General features: G+C 36.1%; 1 non-coding gene across 1 annotated transcript; it reads right to left on the bottom strand.

Annotated features, from left to right (window-relative positions):
• Positions 1-6,694: 6,694 nt before the first annotated feature.
• LOC117286048 lies at positions 6,695-6,799 on the bottom strand. Its single transcript, XR_004517186.1, has one exon. It is a non-coding gene; the product is annotated as a U6 spliceosomal RNA (small nuclear RNA).
• Positions 6,800-17,435: the final 10,636 nt, after the last annotated feature.

The raw sequence follows: 17,435 nt of genomic DNA, 5'->3' as shown, positions 1-17,435 counted from the left end.
GCAGCCCATCAGAGAAAGACACAAAAGAGAACCTGTGATACTGCTTGAGGAAGTAACAATAAGAGCGGTAGTTGTGTTTGAACCTAAGCAGAGGGGCTGGGGATCTAGCCCAGTGGTGCTGCTGCTGCCTGCCTTGCAAGCACAAGGTCCTCGGTTCAATCCCTGGTACAAACACACACATGCGCACACACAAATGAAGCTGGGAGAAGTATTTTGAAGGAGATTAAGTAGCAATGTGTTTTTTAATGGAGTAACTTGTGAAAACTTTTTTAGCACGCATTAGCACACATTGTATTTTTTGATCCCATCAAAAATTAAGTTGCCCAGGCTGGGCTTAAATTCCTCTGTCCAAGAGTTCCTCTCACCCGAGCCCCTCGAGCAGCTGTGAACGCTGGTATGTGCCACCGCGACGATGGAGTTGCTTACACCCCTGTAGCCGCCCTATCAGGTTGTCACGGTTATGATTTCTATGTTAAGAAGACGAAATTAAGGCTGAGAAGGAGCAGCTTACCTGGGTATACTGAATTAATAGTGTTGCAGGTTGAATTTCAACCCTGCAGCAGTGGTTCCATGATCTGCGCTGTGAACAACTACGCTACTGTGCCTCATATACCCTCATGCATTTTTAGGTATGGAAGAAAAAAATGAAATAAATATTATAACATAAATATATCAGTCTCTGCATTATTTTTTGCACCTTGTTTTCTGTTAGTAAGGTATCTTGAAGATATTCCATGAAGAATACATCTTGACACCCTTGTAATTATAGGGACTGTGTAGTATTCCATTGCATGAACATTTCAAATCATATTTATACAATTTTGTAGCAACAAATATTTAAGTCCTTTACAAGTTTGGTTCTTAGAAATAATGCTAGAAGACAATAGTAGTCGAATTGTTCAAGTGAAATGTTTTTAATATTGAATAATAATAAAGTCACACGTGTAAATACCGAATAGTTTCTCTGGTGGTGTGAATAATCTGCAATAATACATAAGATCCTAATAACATTACTGACATTTAGAAATGGGAAGAAAGGAGCTAAAGGTGTAGGGAACGTGAGATGGGTAGGGGAAGGGTAATAAGGGAAAAGAAAAAAATGTGAGATAATGAAAAGATGGAAATAAAGTGTTTGTAGATGGGGAGGGAAGGAGGGGGTGAAGGGAGGGCAGGGGTAAGGGGAAAAAATGAGAATCAAGACCTGTCATGTAGAGGTACAAGATCCCAACAATGAATGTAACTGTACTGAATCCCTAAAATGTACCAATAAACTCAGTTAAAGCTGAAAAAAAATGATAATAAAGAAATGCCCTCATTTGGAAATATGGTCTTCACAGATGTTTAAAAATAAAAGTGCCCATAATGAAGACATCCAATAGCCTTCCCATCTGTGTGTGAAAGTGACTCTTACCCTGAACAATTGGCAAAGATGAATTTTCATCAAATTTTGTTTAAAAATATCTTTTCCAAATAATAAGCAAAAAGTGATCCCTAATAATATTTTTAAAGTAGCCTTATGTGATGAAATTTATACTTGGGAAAGGTCGTGCTAGGGCAATATGGATTCCTGTTCACACCAAGTCCCATGGTATATGATAATTGCAGCAGCCTTTGTGGGAGGCCAGGACAGCCTTCCCGGAGCAGCACCTTGAAAGTATTCGGGAAATAGACATATAGGGCCTTTATCAGAAAGGCCAGCTGTGGAGGAGGCAGATCAACAGAACTTTGTTCCTGGTATTTAATACTATGTTAAGGGTGGGAGAGAGAAGAGGATTTGAGAATATCTCCTAGGTGCATGAATTGGGAAGCCAAAGGACTATATGAGAATATCTCTTCCAGGAAAAACAGAAGACAAATGTTTGGGAGCATGCCGGAGGACATGGGGATGACAAACATAAGTCCCCTAGATATCTGAGTTCCTGTAAGTTATTTAGGGAAAAATACCCCATCTGTGGCAAAGTCTATTTCAGAATATTCATCTATATTTAATGCTACTTAATAACAAATCACTGAATTTTACAGTGATGTGAAGGCTCATAAATTAAATCATACAATATGTTATGAAACCAGAGTACTGTAGTTCAAGGCCAGAGTATTCTTTTAGCAATGTGCCATCTAGTGAACAACAACTTCCTGTGTGACTTGGACTATTGATTGGTTCTTCAGAATCAAGAAACCTGGATTGTATTCATATAGCATCTCAAGTTCCCACATCATAGAAAAGCAACCTGAAAACAGTTCACACATTGGGGAAATCTCTTGTGGTTTTTTTAACCTACAGAATTTCTAGACTTTGAAAGCCTGAAAGAATAAATACTTTCTGTTTAATCTAAAAAATTAGATCTTGGACTCATTTTGAAAATTTGGGGTTTTAAAAAAAATCAGCATTTAAAATCACAGAAAACTTACAAGTTTCTTATAAATTATGCCACCTTCCTCCATCACTGTAAAAAACAACAAAACCACAAAAGCAGAATAAAACATTCATTCATTCAGCAACCTTTGCCTCTGTAATTGAACATCTTGAGGTAAATTGCCTTCCTGAATATTACTTTAGCAATGTTATCCAAAGTCAATTATCTAAACAATTGTCCTACAGGACATAAAAGACTGTGTTTGAATGCTGTAGAAGTATATTTAAAACATATTTTCTGATATTTGTTTCCTCAAAACCTTCCTTGATTCCTACTGATTTGATTGCTTATTGCTCATTTTATTCCACCACTATACCTTTGTTCCTGTGAGGATGGTAACATTTACCATACTGTGTTTTATCTATTTTTAACTTGTTTTTATTAATACTTGTTTATGGTACATAATGAAAGCCTTCACCGTAGGAGTTGGTACATGTACGAATCCCATCTTAGTCCTTTTTACTTCCTTTTCTCTTCCTTTCTCACTATAGTATATTTTTTAAATTTTTTTGCAAGCCTACCTCCCTGAAAGACCCTTGAATTTCTTGATGGATGAGCTGGTATATTTAGTCTTATATATCCAGTAATACTTAGGGTGCATGATGCCTTTCAGTTTTCAGCAAATATTATGAATGAATGATTTTAAATAGTTGCATTATTGACAAATGCTTGAAGCTTCATTAATTGGAATTCAAATTATATTAACCGATAACTGAAAGTAAGCAATTGTTTTTCTTAGCTTCTTTCAGAAAATCTAGGGGGAGAAGAAATGAACATATTGAGGGAGTAAGCAGAAGTGTCCTTATGAGCAGCGGCCTTATTCCCAGGTTTGACAATTTCTTTCCCTCGGCAGACCTCCGAGGTTCTCTTGCTAACCCCAAGTGCTGAACTAGTCTCAGAGAGACCGTGCCTTATGGACACCCCAACTGTGAGTGACTGTGTCAGCAGAATATATAAATCCGAGCTATTTCAGATTGCAAATGAAATTATCATCAAGAGATATTTCATTGCCTTACAGATAACAGCTTTGGAGGAAACACTAAAATCACAAAAATTTTCCCAAGAATTTTATTGACATTAGTAGCATACATTCCTTTAAAGGTCTTTTAATCCTTATTCCTGCAAAATAGTTGTTCTACTATTTTCAAACTAATTCTAAGGGGTTCAAATTTAGATGCAACTTCTTTGTGGATTTTAAAAAGTACCATTACTAATATTTTTTCTTTTGCCAGTTTTTATTTTTGTTAAGTTTTAGCATTCTTGCTTTTAAAGAACAAAACTGTGTGGTGTTTTTGAGGCTTGTTAATCATATTTGTGTATCTCACAGAGCATTACCTTCCATGGAAAGGAATAGGAAGTTTCATGAAAAGAAAGCACTATTTCTCCGAAGACTATTTTTAAATTTACCTCTGACATCTACAATCCACATTTTCTGCACCTACAGTCTTGTTGACAGGTACTATACAGTCTCCATTGGCTTCTCCTGAGTCCAAGCTCAGAAGAAGAACTTGGTCCTGGTCTACTTGTCCTCTTCTGGGGCCCCTCTTTGGACTGATTTTCCCTTAAAAACACATGTTTTCTGTCCCAGCAAGCAGTGAGTGTATAGATGCACATTCTATTATTGAAGATAGGGACAGTGAAGAATGGAGATATAACTGTCCAATTCTGGTTATAATTTGGAAACGGACTGAAATTTAAAAGGAATATTACAAAAATCCATTTAGAACCAGTTGCCACCCATGGTTCCTATTAAAACTTTACCTCTAAAAAGACTGATACTTTGAGAAGCATTAGCCTGACACTTTTGTTTTAGTCCTCAATTCTGAAATTATATATATATTTATGCATATCCTTATATCCATATATGAATACATATTTCCTCATATATATATATATGTTTAGATGTACAAATATCTATACATATATACATATATGTACATATAGTCACACTTTAGAGCTTAGGAAAATCAATATATTGAATAAAATTTAAAATCAAGTGAAGTAAAGGTACAATTTTTAAGAACTCTTTACATGATCACAGATTAATATAACCCCCACACCAGTGGCATCAGGATAAATTGTGACCCCACTGGAAATGCAAACTCTTCTGTCCATCCCAGGCCTACTGAATGTAAAACCTTGAGGATGGGTTCCTGCAAGTCAGTGCTACAGCAAACCCTCCAGGTGGATCTTTAAACACTAAAGTTTGAGAACCACTTGTGTATACTATAAAAAATACAAAATCAACTTCACGTTATTTTTTACCAATTTTATTTCCACTTTATGTGATAAGCAAATGCTAGAAATAAAACCTCAAGGGGTCACATGATAATGACTAATAAAATTGGTATTAAATGCAGATGAGATTTAATGAGTCACATAGATAGATATTTGACATACATAAGATTCATATGAAGCTAGAATATTTTTAAGCTTTTAACTGTTTTCTAGCTAGTAAATAATAAAACTTGAGATATGCTATATTTCTTGCATTATTTATTACTTCTGTTAATCTACTCTTGCAAAGGAGTCATTAAAATTTCAAAGATCGCAAGTTCCTTTGGTGGAGTCAAACCAGTGAAGACGATCAAGTACAAATGCCATATGTGTGAGAAGAAATGTGGATTTGAAGACAGAGGACCAGAAGCAGGCCACTGAACTGGGCAATATATCCTCCTTACTGGGCAAACTACTGTAAAGCAGTGGTCTCAGACACCTGGATATAACTCCCTAAACTAAGCCAGGACTTCATTAAGTGAAATCAAAGTTCTGACTCATTACCCTACATTGAACATAGGGCTGACTCCCAATTCTAAACCTAGGGATATATCTCATAAGGAAACAAGTGGAGATGAAATTTGGTCAATGGGAAATCAGCCACCAGTGCTGAAAACTGAAAATGGTGCACGTCAAAAAATGATATATGACAAAATTATATCCACAGGAGGTTAAGATAGGTACTGTTGACTTATGCTTGAAGGGTGAGCCTTCATCTAAGGATAAACAAAAGAACATATATATATGTTGGCAAATGGTACTTTTCCCCTGCAATTAACCAAATCTTTTTTTTTTTCATTAAGTTTATTGGTACATTCAAAGCAAACAGTACAGTTACTATTATCATTGGGACCTTGTACCTTTACATGACAGATCTTGGTTTTATTTTTTTCCCCACACCCTTGCTCTCCCTTCACCCCCTCCACCCTTTCCTATTTACAAAGACTTTGTTTTCATTTTTTTTATTTTTCCCTTATTTCCTTTCTACTCCCTTTCCCATTTCCTATTTAGCCGTTTTCTTCCTATTTCATATTCCCAATTATACCATTTGAACCTTATTTACACTTTTAGCTTTTCACACCAGAGAAATAATTCAGCATTACCAAATCTTAATTTAAAAACATAAAGGCACAGTCTTGCTTGGGAAATGGAAACCTAAAGGAGAATCTTGAGCAAACAGATGTGACTGAAATTAGCCCTATCAAGAAGAAGGAAGGCATAAGTCATGGCGAAGAGCAGCCTTAAAGGCAGAGAATTAAAGAAATGGAGAATGAATTGCAGAAGACACAGGACCTTTTGAAATCAGATTGCTAAAAACAGTCTCTACTATTGCCCCACCACTTCTCAGAGCTCTGTTTTCTTCATAGTTCATGTGATTTGGTTAACTGACAACTGCTATAAATATATTGCTTTTTAATGAACTTTAAACCAAAAGAAAAGGATGAGCTTTATACTTTTTATCTACATGGTTATTATTGAGGACACCAATTTAGACAGAGTGTCTGTGTACAAAATTAAATTTTTTAATGTATTTGTTTTACATGAGTATGTGTTTTCACTTGATGCAGTTTGCAGCCATCTTGGGAGTGGTTCCATGTACAGATCACTGCTTGTTTCTTTTGTTCTAACCCCCTTCCCTGGCCCTCCCCCACAGCTTCCCTTATCCCCTTTTTCATACTTGTTGACATTATTGGACTTGGCTCACATTATGACTATAGTGTTTACATTAGTTGGGGTTATTAGGTTCTAGCACATGGCATGTCTTTATTATTTTTCCACTCCCTCCCCTCCCCTTGTCCTCCTTCGCTTGGACAGCTTTTGTGTTGCCTGAGATCCATCCCGCTGTCCCTTTCTATCCATCTTGTTATCATTTACTTTGTTGTACTTTGCCGTCCTCAAATGAGAGACTTCATACAATATGGAAGCTCGTGTGTCTGGTTTATTTCATTCCACATTATATTTTTCAGGTGCATCCATTTTCCTGCAAATGTCTCACATTTGTCAAAACTATGAAATGCTTCACAGATTCGCGTTATCATTTTGCAGGGGCCACGCTGATCTCCTCTGCATCGTTACCATTTTAGCAAATGGGCAGCCGACACAAGCACAATTTATTTTTAAGTAAATAATTGGTCCTTACAGCCAGAGACACAAATGATTGTAATTCGTAAAAGAAAATAAAAAATTTGATGTTAATGATAGAAAAGTCCCAAATGGAAAGAGAAGGTGTAAACAAGAGAAAGAGAGAAGGAAACGTGCAGATTCGGTAACAGGAAGGAAATCTCTACACAGAAGAATGAGACTAGAGAGTAGCTCTTCCTTTTATTAACAAACTAAAGGGCCTGGAGCCAGCTTGCTCTGTGGCACTGAAGGGTTCCTGTCAAGTGAGTGGTGGGATCAGCCCTGATTCTTATCATGAAATCACCTCATCCAGAAACACACCTGAAGAGTACTGCTGGACTCTGTTCTCTTCTCTTGATATGTCTCTTTACTCATCATGTCATTTTATGTTTATTTTACTCTAGTAAAATGTTTTATAAGATATTTTAACACATCTTGGGGCTGGTGTACATTTATGACTCACCTTCTTAGAAATTCTGTATTTACATTCTGATTTATTCTTAAATTAATTTTAGTGTGACTTTTTCTCCTAACTAAAAAGAATCTGCTTTTATTGGGATTGCCTCCTAAGAAAGATAGTAAGGCAAGGTGAGTTAAGAGAGCATTGGTTGTTGGTGGGAACCTAAGACAGCCATTACAGAGAAAAGGATGGAAGTTTCTCAAAAACTAAAAATTGATCTAACATATTATCCAGCTGTTCCACTTCTGTGTATACAATGTATATCAAAGGAAATGAAATCAGCATACCAATGAGATAGCTGCATATGCTTTATTTCAGTATATTGTATACAAATACTGAAGTTATGGAATCAGGAATCAGACAAAATGCCCATAAAGCAATGTATGAATAAAAAAGATGAAAAAAATATGAATGAATCCTGTTATTTGCAGCAAAATGAATGCAACTGCAAGACATTATGTTAAATGAAAAAGCCTTCCTCAGAAAGACAAGAATGTTTTCTCTATTATACATGAAAGGGTTAGGAAAAAAGTGCATTGATACAATGGTCAATATGGATTGAAGGGAAGGGAATAAAGGAAAGCAATGACTCATGCATTGAAATATCACACTGAAATATATTAATATATAATTTACATGTAAATAAAATTAATGGGGGGAGCGAGTAAGGATTACTTATACTGAGTCTTTTCCTGGAGAAAAGAATATGTTTGTCTTTGGTTTCACTTTAGTCTCTTGCAGTTCCTTCCTTAGAATTTTATAGTTATCTTTTTATTAGCCCATGTTTGCAGTCCACAATGTCTATTGTGGAGAGTTGGTACACGCACATAATACCTCTTAATCCTTCTTACTTTCTGTGTTTATCCCCTTTCCTTCCCCTCTCTTCCTGCTTCTTCCAATTCTTGGTCCCCTTCCCATTTATAAAAAAGTTATATTTTCATCATTTTTTCCTTCAAATAACTTTTCCATTTTATTCCCCTACTCCTCCTTCCTTTGTCTCTTGTTCCCTCATCCATTTGAAAAAGATCTCCCTACCTTCCTGTCTCTCATCTATTTTTGTCTTTCTCATTTTATTTTGATTTTCTTATATAAGATAAAACATATAATATTTAAGCTGGTGTGTCCAATTGATTTCACAGTTATCTCTACATTGGTAGTACACAATTATTTTTGTTTCTATTATGACAATTCAGTTATGTGGCATATAACTACATTTTGGTCAACAATGAACCACCTATACAATAATAAAAGGGAAATATTATCATTCTTAACCTGTTAGATGTCTGATATGCTGACTTTGCATTCTCTAAAGCTGAACTAGTCCAGGAATCAGAAGTACAGAACAGATACACTTAAAGTTTCTTGGGTCACTGTACCAGAGTGTCAGGGTGGGAAATGGCCACAAGAGAAAGGCACTGAGAGGGAGCAAGCTAGACACTGATGCCTTGAGAAATTCAAGTAGCAGTGAGCTCAGACCAGGAAGGACATTGTGGCTCCACTCCTGCATTGAGAAACCAGTCCAACTACATGTGGTTTTGTGAGGGGGCTCGAGTTCAGGGTGCTGGCATTAAGTCCAGCACACTGCTTGACACACCCTTCACTACTTATGTCCAGCCCAAGGCTCAGGAATGTTTGCTTTCTCTTTCAGTCAGCACAATCAGTGAAATGCCTAGGCTTGTGTGTTTGCAATATCCTTTGATGAATGGACAGAGGAGATTTGAGAAAAGGGGCACCTCATGAGCCTACAGGCCATAAAGCTAGATGGTGATCACGGTAAGGTGGGGCATTGGGAAGGGCACAAATACTAAGAGCCACTGGAGCAAATACAACCTTAAGCCAAAAGCCATTCCAATAGATTGACCTTGGCCCAACAGGAAAGGCAGGATGGGACTCAACATGCGCACACATGCACACACATACATACACACACTTTGTGTGAGAACAAAACAGGCCCTAGCTATGATTCCTACCCCTCTCCCCTACCTGGTGGATTCCAATACTACAGGCCCTGGAAATAAGTCACTCACCCAAACACACAGAGGAATTATTTGGACTTATTTTTCTTCTCTGTGTTTTGGAGTATGTTTTCTCTTTTCTTCTCTTTTTTTTTTTTTTTTTTTTTGTTTTTTTTTTTTTTTTTTTTTTTTTTTTTTTTTTTTTTTTTTTTTTTTTTTGCTTTTAGTTTTATTCGTTTTTTTAAATTTTCTTATTTTGTTCTATTACTTTTATCTAAATCTATTAACTTTACCTTATTATTTAATTGGATTCTTCATCTCACATTTCTCCTTTCTCAAATTCCTTTTATTTCATTTTTCTTTTCCCCAGCCTATTTTATTATTATTACACTCAAGCTTAGTTATTTTTTTTATATTTAGTTGACTAAATGCTACTGTTGAATCCTTTTCTTTTATTAAGGGTGGTTAAAGGTTGATTTCATAGATATTTACTGTATGCCAATATACAGTGTGACTTTCTGACTATATTATTATTATTGATTTATTTTTTATTGATAAGGGTAGTGCCATTGTAGTTTTATTGGTTCTTTTTGAAGGTCACTATCCAGTGTGTCTCATTTTCTTCTTTCTGCATAATGCTGGGGGTCAAGGCCTCAGAAGAAGTCTGGGCACTAAGAAGACCCTCAAATATTACACTGAGAAGGGTAAAGAGTGGTATAATAACCAAAACATAACCAAACATAAGGGCACATCACAGGGACACACATTTTAACTAAGGAGATCTACTCAATAGGGCCTGAGTTTTTCTACCATAGCTGATCTTCAACCCTCAACACACAACAATAGATATGAGAAAGCAAGGCAATAGATGCCTCCAAAAACCTTTAGCCTCTCAAAAGCTCATCTCACAGACACTGAATTAGAGAAAAATTACTAACAAACAACACAAAACCAAATGGTCAAAATGTTTTCAAAGCTGAAGGAAGAAACGCCAAAGCAATTTCATATGTCAAGTTAGCTTAAAAAAGGATTTTATTAAAGAAATATAGAATATTACTAAAAATGTTCAATGAGACTATAGAAGAAATAAATAATAACAACCTGAAACAAGAGAATATAAGACAAAAATTACCAGTTTGGTAAACAATTAGAAATTATGAAAAGAAGGCAAGCAGATATATAAGATATGAAAAATTCAAAAGAAATCATGGCTAGCAGATTTAACCAATATGAGGACAGAGTGTAATAAATTAAAGACAAGATGGATGTAAGAGATCATAAACTCCCACAGAAATTACACAAAGATTAAGCAATATGGTATTAAATAATCAAGGATCATAGATGAAATCAAGAAAAAGCAATTTAAAAATCCCCAGACTCAAATTACAATGGAAGTACAATATGCCAGATTTATGAGCCATAAGGAAAACAATTCTAAGAGTGAAGTTTATAGCTGTGAATGCACACATTAAAAGAATTGAGCAATATCAAATAAATAATGTGTCTCAAGATTTTAGAAAAACAAGAGCAATCAAAATCAGAAATTAATACAAGGAAAAATGCTACAAACAGAGTAGAAATTAATAAAATTAAGACTAAGAAAACACTAGAAAGGATCAATGAATCAGAGTTGATTCTTTCAAAAGATAAACAAGATTGATAAACTTTAGTGAAACACCCCAAAAAGACAAACAAAAAAAACCCTCATATTAATGCAATTAGAAATAAAATAGGTAAAATCACTACTGCCACCACCAAATTCCAGAGGATTATGAAAAACTACTTCAAAAACTTAAATAATGATACACTGGAGAACCTAGAAAGTGGAGAAATTCCTAGATACATATAAATTACCAACTTTAACCAAGAAGATATGAACACTCTGAATAAACCAATAACAGACAATGAAATAGAAGCAGTAAACAAGCTGTCAGCAGCAGCAACAACAACCACAATAACAACAACAACAACAACAAAGAGCACAGGACCCAAAGAATTCAGTGAAAAATTCTACCAGAATTTCATGGAAGATCTAATGCTAACATTCCTCAAACTCTTCAGTAAAATAAAAGGGCGGGAGAACTGGAAAATTCATTTCAAGAAGTTAGTATTACCCTGATAGCAAAATGGGACAAAGACTTTTCAAGGAAAACTACAGGCCAATCTCCTAAATGAACATAGATGCAAAAATCAGTAACAAGATACTGGCAAAGAGAATGCAAAAGATCATTAAAAAGATCATACAACATGACCATCTTATAAATTCAAGGATGATTCATTGTACATAAATCAATGAATGTAAAGTATCACAGAAACAGGAGCAAGGACAAAAATCACATGATCATCTAAATAGATGCAGAAAAAGCCTTTGACAGAACTCAACATTCATTTGTGGCAAAAGCCCTGAAGAAAATATTGAAGGACTTTATCTCACATTGATAAAAGCAATGTATGACAAACCCACAGTCAACATCGCACTAAATAAGGAAAAACTGAAAGCTTTCCCTTTATAGTCAGGATCAAGAAAAGGTTGCCCTCTTTCCCCCTGATATTCAAAGTAGTACTAGAAAATTTAGCCAGGCAAGATAAAGAAATAAAAGTGGTAAGTATAGGAAAGAAAAAAGTCAAACCATCCTCATTCATAAAAGGCATGACCCTTTACATAGAAAACCCCAAAAACTTCACCAAAAGACTTCTAGAACTAATAAACAAATTTAGCAAAGTAGCAGGATAGAAATTTAATACACAAATATTATCAGCTAGCAATGAATCCACCAAGAAAGAAATTAGGAAAACAATCCCATTCACAATAGCTCCAAAAACATGAAATTAGGAATTAAGCTATCCAAGGAAGTTAAAGATCACTATCTGTTTAGATGACCTTGCTTCTGTTTCGCTCTAACAAAAAAAAATCATCCTGAGAAAAAAATATTAAAGATAACATTAGAAAATGGACAGATATCCCTGTTCTTGGATAGACAGAAGGTATACTGTCAAGACAGACACATACTGAAATTAACATATAGATTCAATGCAATTACAATCAAAATACCAACAACACTCTGCACAGAATCAGAAAAACATTCTAAAATGCATATGGGCCCCCAAGGAACCCAGAAAAGCAAAAGTAATCCTGGGCCACAAAACCAAAGCAGAAGGCATCACAGTCCCAGATTTCAAGTTATGTTATAAAGCTACAGTGGTTTTTAAAAAACAGCATGGTACTTGCACAAAAAAAGACTTGTGAATCAATAGAACAGAATTTAGGTTGCAGAAAGAATGGCAGGTGGTGGGCATGATGGTGCACACCTGTAATCCCAGTACTTGAGAGTCTGAGGCAGGAGGCTTGCCAGGAGTTTGAGACCAGCCTGGGCTACACAGTGAGTTCAAGACCAGCCTGAACTAGCATGACCGTGTCTCAAAACACCAGAGAAGAAAAAAAATCAGACATAACCCCAGGCAGTTACCCATCTGATCTTTGATAAAGGGGCCAAAAACATATGCTGCAGAAAGCATAGTCTTTTTAATAAAGGTTTTTTGAGAAGTCTTATCCTCCACATCCTCATGGGCATTTGCTGTTTTCAAGTTTGTGATGATGGCCATTCTTTCTGAGAAGACTTACCCTGTTGGTGGGAGTGAAGACTAGTGCAACACTATGGGGATCATATAGAGACTTCTCAAAAAAAGTAGATGTAGAAATTCCCTTTATCACAGCTACACCTCTTATGGGTGTCTTCCCAAAAGCGTTAAAGACACCACGCTACAGTGAGGTATGGACACCCTTCATGGCAGCTCAACTTGCAGTAACTAAATCTCAGGCATGGGCTATATGCCCATCAACAGATGAATGGGTGGAGAAAATGTTGTGTATATACACAATAGAGTACTACTCAGCCATGAAGTAGGATAAATTTGTATCATTGTAGGAAATAGATGCATCTCATGACCACAATGCTTAAGTGAAATGAATCAGATGCAGAAAGTTAAATATTGCATGGTTTCCCTCATATGAGAAACTCAAAGTATGAATAATTAGCAAAATAAAAGAGGGATGGTAGGAAATGGGGAAGTAAAGCTTTTGCAGGTGGGAAGGGGATATAGGAATGTGAGGAGAGGAAGGGAATGGTTTGTAAAAAGAACTAAGATGTGATATATATGTGTATCAACTCACCACAATAAATGTAAAAACTGACTCAAAATACCCATCGAGAGAGGATTTTCTAAAATAAAAATGTACGCATTAAAATGGAAATATTGTCCAAATAACTCTTTTGTTTTCCATTCCCTGTGCGCTGAGGAAGATTCAATGACATGATAACCCCGAGAGCTGTGGTAAGAAGTTATCTGCTACCTTCTGAGAGAGATAAAATAAAATGCCTGTCTCTTCTCTGCACATTGGGACTGCATCATTGATGCACAGTGGATAAAACATTTCTGTTCCTACTTGGAGTGGTCGAATATTTAATCCCCTACTGAAAATACAGTGGAGAGAACAACCACCTGTGTTGCCCTGGACAGCTCCAGTTTGGACAGGGAGAGTCTTGCATCTAAAGAAACTCAGAGGTGAACAGACGCAACTGGTCACTGCTGACATCTGAGATCGATGTCTACTCCCCTCTGCGTGAAAGGCACACATGAGGACACCAGAACGATGCTGGGAATGGTTTTCACACAGGTGCAGGTGAGGAGAGTAGATTGAAAGTGTTCTGGGCCCAAATCCAGAGAGGCTCTGTCTTTACCTTTAGAAAACTACAGTAGTACAACACACCCCAATCCCTGCACTTGAACAAGTCCTTTTCTTTCAAATCTAAGAGACTTGCCCTAAACAGAAGATGACATTGCCCTGATTTCCAGAATCACATTAGCTATTTGAAACAATTTGCGTATCTTAGATGGGCCCTACATAATGTCTCTGCAAGACATTTGGAATGAAACTTACCCTGGAATTGACTTTACCCTATCATATTTGTTCTTTTTGATAAAATGCAGTTTTACTACTCTGGCATTGTACATTTTTTTAAGCAAAGCAATTATTGATTATCAGTTCCAATAATATATTTTTTAACTAAAAGAAAAAAATCACTATATAAATAATGCCCTACAGTACTTTGCCTGTGTAGTATGAAAACACTCATGCTCAAGTAAATGGCAAATCATTTCAGATGTCATTAAGAGAGATTTATTTAACGTCCATATTATAGGACTGGCAGTTTAGTTCTGTGGTTAAAACACTTATGTAGCATGTATGAGGCCCTGGGTTTGACCTCCAGCACTACAAAAGATAAACAAACAAACAAATACACACAATTAAAAATTGATGCTATACAAGTAAGATTTTTGAACTAATGAACATCAGTACCAAAATTTATGATAAAAATTTAAATAATTTTACAAAAGAAAGGAAAATTATAATCACATACAATCTCTTTTTTGTTGTTGTTGCTAGTCATTATTTTTGTAGCACACGTAGTGTACCATTTTAAAACACATCCTTTTCCTAAAAAATCAGGATGAGATCCACAGGGCTCCTGCTTTTGTGTGAGGGGAAGAGCGTTTAGGAGGCAGTCTGGCTACAGCACTTTCCTACCAGAAGTGGAGTGTATTGAAGTCATGTTTCAGGAGCACATCTGGCCACAGTTGCCTGGCTGGGTAAGGAGTCTGTTTTGCCTTCCATTCCAAAATTCTTCACAAAGCCACTTCAGGTAAGGATGATGACCCAGAGAAATGTCCTGGAACCCTCACCAAAAAAAAGCATGCTTTTTTTCTGAATATGTATCACTTGCTTGTTTTCTGATTTTCCATATTAGTTCAGCTCCACAAAAATTTTTCTTCCAGCCTGAGTCTTAATTTGTTGCTGCACATGAATACAGTAACTACTTTTCTCAAGAGAGGGCAAGGGTAGAGAGAAAAAGTTCAAAACAAAGGGAAATATCATATAAATCAAATAAACATTCTGAGAGAAAAAAGGAAATCTATTAGCAGCAAAACACCACACTAGAGTAACTGAGCCCCTTAGAGAGATTGATTTTATAAAATACCACCATAGGCATTTGTATCATATTTCCTTTTCTTTCTTTTGGTGAGAATGGTACCATTTATTCATATGGATGTTAGAAATGAATATTTAATGATAGCTCAAAAGAGAAGGACCAAAAAAGGTGAGCCCCCCGATCAGGGGAGCATTCTGATTGAAAAGAAAGTGTGCTTTACATGAGCACCTCTATAATCACAAGTACCCTCGACAATCAATCTCTTCTGATGTACGTTTCATGCCTAAATTGAACCAGTAAACTTAATGGAAAAAAGAGATTATTTTGAAAATAAAAGTATGACCTTTGAGTAATAGTGAAGAATTTTTATACATACAACAGGATGCAGTGACCTTTTATGCATTGCTATTTCCCAAAGGTATTATACCTCAAGTTGCTTTTGATTTTATTTTGTTAGTTTCTTACAACAACTACCATTGACATGATGAAAACCCATCACTCACATTCACAATTCTGTGTCCCATTAGTTGTTTCAACATGCACAGCCATTCTTGTATTTGACTCTACTTGGTATTTTTATATTTAGCATCACAAAGAGTTTATTTCTACCCTTAGCAACACAGAAAGTTTATTTTTACAAAATCTTAAGCAATTTTTTCACAGTATGAACCATCAGTAAGTGAATGTTCTGTGTAATGTTGTATGGAGGGCCACTGATCCCAAATTTCTAAGGAATGTTCATTCTTCCAGGTCCTCACCAGCATCTTCTCGGGTGTCTGCAAACTCTGGACAAAATACCAAATAGGCCAACAGGCAAGAGAGAGAGAAAGAAGGAAAGAGAGAGACATTAAGCATTGACGGCTGGAGTCTGTAGTTCTCTTAAGCAGAACTGCTAAACTTCTGCTGATGATATGATACTCTACATTGAAGACCAAAAAAACTCTACCAAAAGACTTCTAGACATAATTGACACTTTCAGCAGATGAGCTGGATACAAGGTCAACACCCAAAAATCAATAGCCTTCTTGTACACAAATAAAAAACTCACTCAGCGAGAAATTAGGGAAACAATGCCTTTCACAATAGCATCCAAAAATAAAAAGAGTATCTAGGAATCAGTCTAACAAAAGAAGCAAAAGAACTCTACACTGAAAATTACAGCACTCTGAGAAAAGAGATCAAAGAGGATATAAGAAAATGGAAAGATATTCCCTGCTCCTGGGTAGGAAGAATCAACACAGTGAAAATGGCCATACAACCAAAACTGCTATACAGATTCAATGCAATCCCAATGGCATAGCTCACAGAACTAGAGAAAATAATCCAAAAATTCATATGGAACCAGCAGAGACCTAGAATAACAAAAGCCATTCTAGGCAGCAGACACATGGCAGTGGGTGTAACAATGCCCAACTTAAAACTATACTACAAAGCCACTGTGATAAAAACAGCATGGCACTGGCAAAGAAACAGACCTTAGGGTTAGTGGAACAGACTGGAAGAAAAAAAACAACTCCAGATGTTCTCAGCTACCTCATCTTTGATAAGGGAGCTGACCATCCCCACTGGAGAAAAGATAGCCTCTTTAATAAATGGTGTTGGAAAAACAGGATCTCAACTTGCCAAAGATTAAAACTAGACCCTTATCTTTCATCATGCACTAAATTAAAATCCAAGTGGATTAAAGATCTAAATATTAAAACAGAAGCACTAAACTTGCTGGAAGATAAGTTAGGCAGAACTCTTGAAGACATTGGCATAGGAAAAGATTTTATGAACAAATCCTCAGTAGCACGGGAACTAGCAGAAAGAATCAACAACTGGGATCTCATCTTATTAAAAAGCTTCTGCACTTCAAAAGAACCATCAACAGAACTAAGAGACAACCTACAATGTGGGAAAAAAAAAAACTTTTACCAGCTGCTCCTCAGATAAAGGACTATTATGTAGAATATATAAAGAACTCAAAACAATCACCCCCCCAAATATAAAGACCCGATTCCAAAATGGGCATTTGAAATGAACAGACATTTCTCAGACAAAGAAGTAAAAGCAGTAAGTAAATATATGAAAAAATGTTCCACATCACTGGTCATTCGAGAGATGCAGATGAAAAAACTACTGAGATTCCACCTCACCCCACAAAGAATGGCTGCTATCAAGAAATCGATCAATAACAAATGTTGGCGGGGTTGTGGGGAGAAAGGAACCCTTCTCC

Source organism: Fukomys damarensis, unplaced genomic scaffold (genome assembly GCF_012274545.1).
Source record: "Fukomys damarensis isolate Sample0158 unplaced genomic scaffold, DMR_v1.0_HiC HiC_scaffold_14, whole genome shotgun sequence".
Classification (NCBI taxonomy): Eukaryota; Metazoa; Chordata; class Mammalia; order Rodentia; family Bathyergidae; genus Fukomys; species Fukomys damarensis.
The sequence above is the reverse complement of the archived record's forward strand: the minus strand, read 5'-3'. Positions and strand labels throughout refer to the sequence as shown.